This window comes from Ambystoma mexicanum, chromosome 4q (assembly GCF_040938575.1).
Source record: "Ambystoma mexicanum isolate Mex_15411 chromosome 4q, UKY_AmexF1_1, whole genome shotgun sequence".
In the NCBI taxonomy this organism is placed as follows: Eukaryota; Metazoa; Chordata; class Amphibia; order Caudata; family Ambystomatidae; genus Ambystoma; species Ambystoma mexicanum.
In genome coordinates this window covers 880,531,013-880,536,287 of record NC_090928.1, presented here as the reverse complement: position 1 = coordinate 880,536,287, position 5,275 = coordinate 880,531,013, and positions in this window count along the sequence as shown.

Below are 5,275 nucleotides of genomic sequence, written 5' to 3'. Positions count from 1 at the left end.
TTAGTAATATTATTATAGTATTTCTAGACCTGGCTGGCTCCTTGCTGTTAGGACAGTTTTTCTGAAGTCCAACTAAGGGCTTAGTAAAACCATTCAACTGAGGCATTACAAGACTCCACCCTTAGTATAAGGCTGTACCACCTGAGTGTATGGTAGCGTACACAGAGCAGCCAGGCTTATCCTAGGAGGGAGAGAGGGCAGTAGACACAGTACAAGTGAAGTTGTAATACAAATGATCCAAAGAAACACTGAAACACTATGTATTGTAAAAATAAAGAATGCATTTAAATACAGGTAGGCCCAGATAAATCTAGGGGCAAGTAAGTACTAACACATTATATGAAATCACAGTATAAAAACAAAACACTATACTTGAAATCCACAGACCCAAGTATAGACCTTATTTGGAACACCTAAAAGTAGTTCTAGGGAAGTCAAAACCTTGTTATACACATTTAGTATAGGTCAAGCCTATTCCTTGGCAGTAAGAGACCAATGGTTACTTTCAGATTACATTCAGTAATACAAGGGCAGTAGGCCCTTCCAGTTGTACAGTGACTCTTGGAACAAATCACATAAACAGTCAACTGAACAATATACTTTTGGTGAATAGTGAAACACATATCCTAGGTGCAGTAAAAACATATGCCTACTTTTGTCATAACACACAGTTATACCAGGTGAGTAAAACCTAAGGATGTAATATACCATTACAGATGCTTTTGAAATCAGGGAACCCCAGGTTGAGGTAAGCAATAACTCTGGTAACTTATTTTGGATGGCACACAGCTAACACAAAGTAAGTAAAACCCACATACTTCAACTACTTCACAATGAAGGGGAAAATAAAACCCAATGTCACACTTTACTGAATAGTTATTCTAGGTAGGCAACAACCTAATGTAGACTTATTAAGGACAGGCTAGCAGCAAGTAAGGGGAAGCAAGACCCAGTTGAGGGGCACTCATACAGTTATCCTAACAGGACTAACCTGGTGATACCAACAGTTGGAGGACACTCATACAATTACCCTACAGGAATAATCTGATGAAACCAACACATTACTTTTGTAAAGAGGCACAACCTAATCACAGGAGAGTAAAATACCTTCACATCTACTTTCTATTAGATAGGCAAAACAGTGGCTAAGGAAGAAAAGTTGTTAACCATACTGTTAAGAATAGTGCATCAGACATTCAAGATCAGTAAGAACGTTTATAACTGTTCACTCTTAGAATTACAGTTACCAACCAACTCTTTACAAGTAATTAAAACACTTGATTTCTTGTCTAGGAAGAAGTCCCAATGCCTTCAAAGTCTTTCCCTTATTCATGGAGCATGAGTGTTCTCAGTGGCAGAAGGGGGTCACTAGGACTAGTGACCAACAGGCAGTGTTAGAATAACTTCTTTAGTAGCAAAAGTCAGAGTTCCTTAGGAAAACTGTACAAACAGGTGAGTACTTTACTTTTAGAGTTAGAAGAGGGTCCAAGGGCTTCACAGAAAACACCCCAGCAGGATTCTAGCAGTGGGACTGGGTGCACTGGATGAGGGACCTCCCAATCACAGAAAACACCCCAGGACACACAGAAATCCCAAAAGGCTTAAGGTTAGTATATACCCAAGCCAACACAGTACCTCAGCAATGAAGAAGAGATTGCAGCAGGAGAACTTCAGGGTCTGCAGCCAAATACCTGGTCAATGGATTCCTTGTCATGGAGACTGAAAACAAGACCTAAGAAAGGACTTTGCAGCAGGGATCAATGAAGCAGGCTCTAGGCAAGGTTTCCCTCATGGCTGAATGCGGTTCTGCAGATTTAGCGCCTTTTCAAGGAGCACAGTAGAAGACAGAAAATTGCGGTTGAATTCTCATAGTTTTAAAGGTCCAGCACTCTTGTGAGGGGACTTTTCGGACTCGATTTGTGTCTCTGGAGATACACCAATATGCCCACGAAGTTTCAGTGAGATTCGGAATTTGGAAGACCATGCACCGTACAGTGGCTGGAGGTCCCAGGGTATTGGGGTATTGTAAGAACGCAGGTCTTCTGGATTCTAGTGGGATTCACCAGGCTCTGGGTTTGGGTCATCGTTTTCGGAGTCCCCAAGTCGATTGGAAGGAAGGGCTGCAGCCGGCTCAGGTTACACAGCAGGCTCTCTGGTCGCTGGAAATCATTTCCACCACTTTTCCTTCATCATCCTCTTTGGTTTTCTGTTCCAGTGGTCGACATGACTTTAGCTTCCAGGATTTATCAGGAACTACAGCACAACCTCTGCATTCTCTCCCTGCATTTTACAAGAAAGGGGTGTCTGGTTGTCCAATCAGGACAGCCAGCCCCCAATTAGGATTTGTCCCAGTTGAAGCATGGTGTAAGACAAAGGATGGGGAAGTTTTGGACTCCTCCCTCACTTCCTGTGCTTACAGACTGATTGGAGCCTGGGCGGGGTGTCCAGGGGACTCTCGCCGAAGACAAAATTCACACAAAGGAATTTACCACTCTAGATGTCAGGGGAAGGAACAGGAAATGCCAAGAAACACTAAAATGGTAGAAAAAGAAGACAGGGCAATTTTGGTAAAATGAGCACCCCTAGGTGCCTTTGTTGCAACTGTGATCACAGCCTGTGGTAAAGGTGCACCAAATTAGTAAAAGGTATCACTGCCACCAGCCATTAAAGTTAAACTTGTAACTGTAACAGCAGTGTTACAGTTTTAATGTGACAGGGGATACATTGTATCTCCCCATCACTCCACATAAGGTGGGGTGTGCTGGTTTCACAGAATAAAGTGTAAAAGGGATCCAAAGATAATTTCTACCCTTAGGAATTGTAGTTCACTCAAGGTTAGCACAAGAAAGTTAAAAGGGGAGCCCCTAGGGCAACCCAGCAACAACGGGCACTGATTGCCAATAAGTTGTTAAACATGATAGCTTTAAAAAGACACTATGGAGAGTCTTAAAAATGACACCCATAAAAAGAGTTAAAGATTAGGTGAGTGTGGAAAAAGGTTCCCACTCACTGAGGTATTAATGAAAAATATCCCACTAGAAAAGCAAAGAATTCTGGGGTTGAACCAGGAAAGGAAGATTTGCCAGCTCTCTGGAAATCTTACCTAACACTTGCTCCACTGCAACCTTGATGGTTTGGTTTTTTATTGCGGGCAAACCCTTGAGTCGTGGGTCACTTGGCAGCTATGTGATCCCAATCATACATCTAAAACAGACACAGTTAAAAGATATACCTCTATTGCCTTTTGTGGTAACATGAACATTGGGAGGACTATTCTCCCCAAGTGGGCTATACATGTGATTCAGTAGCAACCCCCACAGTAAAGTACGAATCCAAAATAAATTGAATGTCCAAGGAAGGCTAAATAACATTATAAATACACCATTAGCAAGAACGGTACATTGAACAATCTTGTACAAAAATCCAACCATGTGGAGAGATTAGAGAATACAAAAGGCAAAATGACCTGCTCTTGGAGGGATGCCAGTTGGGCAGGCAGGGGCAGCCTGGGGGGGCATGGGAGGGGCTGGGCCAACTGAAGACAGGTGGCATCATTTGGAAGCAGTTCCACGGTAGGGGGCGGGCAGTGTTTGCGGGCTTGGGCCTGGTCAGGGGGGATGTAGTGGCATGAAGTACCCCCTAAAAAAGGGGGCAAGAGTGCAAAGGAGCACAGTTCTCTGCCTTACCCTAGGAGATTTTTTGCCACTATGTTCCTGCCATCTGGGCCCATGCCGTCAACCTGCCTGCATTGGAATACTTTTGTTTTGCTTCCTGAGGACTTGCCTTCTGGATCGCCTGCAGTGGCTGTCCATCGTGTCGGTGCGTTCGAGGATCAGAAGGTGGAGTAGTTGTGACCATGCCAGCTCAGGCAGGGAGACACAATAGGGAGGGGGTTGGGAGGCGAGTCAGGGGGTGGCACAGGCAGTCTGGGCAGTGGGAAGACGCAAGCAAGGGTGGGTTGAGGGACTGTAGGATTACGAGATATATAGTTGAAAGTGCATGGGGTAGTGTACTGTAATTTGTATTAACAGTTTGCCTGGGTTGTAGTTTGTGAAGGGGAGTGCGTGTGCATGGCCAGAGGATTTTGTTTAAATGTTGGCAGGAAGATGTTGCATGGGGACAAAAGATGGATGGGCAAATTCGCCTCACCTCCCCCTCCTATAAGGTACATGATATGGAAGAAGGCCCGGAGATATTGTGAACACCCATACTATTTCCAACCAATTCCTAGTGCTCCAATAATTGATAAGAATGTCGAGAGGTACCCACTCAGCCAGCCTTACAGACCACATGCGGTACAAATCTTCCCCAGAATGGACGAGGAGCCTCAGACTGCAGCTAAAGAGACTTCAATTAACAGTATTGACTAAAGCACTGAGAAACCAAAGTCACTGACGTTGTTAGAGACACAATGGGCCTCATTACGAGTCCGGAGGTAACCGTGCCTGAAACACCAGTAGGTTACCGCCGGACTCGTATTACCATTCCTCCTCCGTGATTCCCGGAATTACCGGGGCATTACGACTCCGGTGACCCGGGAATTACGGAGGCGGAAATCGGTAAATCCCCATTCCCATTGAGTCCCATATGACTTAATGGGAATGGGGAAGTGGAAACACCGGCACCATCTCGTGATGGTGCCGGTGTTTCCACGTCTGCCTGCAGGCGAGTGGTATTAAACCCACCAGGTCAGACCTGGCGGGAATGACACCTCCGCCTGCAGGACTCGAGATCACCCGGTATGGAAACAGCGGCGAGTTTACCACCACCGTTATTTCCATACCGGGTGACTCGTAATGAGGCCCCATGACTTAGCAGCGTTATCTAGGAAGCAAACGTACCATCCGCACATTAGGACACAAACACAAACTCGAATACATGAAGAACATGAGCGTAAAGTTCTATAGTTAGAGGACAGATACATATACATACTGTCATTGCTTTTTTGTCATTAGTTTAATGCAGCAATGCAGAAACCGCAAGAAGCAAGAGATCCTGAATAAAGCTTACAGATGCTTATATGCAATTAACCTTATGGAACTGCAGGAGCATCTATGGGACCTAACAGAGCCAAATGTGACTAATGTATTGAGAATATAGAATAGCATGGACAGTGTAGGAATTGCATAATTGTCTAGGAAAATTACAGCATGCCACAAATCTCTCAGCAAGAGCTGAGCTGAGGAAATTTCAGGCTAGACAACAGCAAACATCTGAGACAGGACTCGCTGCCAGGGCCACCAGATACGAACAGCATTCCATTTCCTGAAAAACA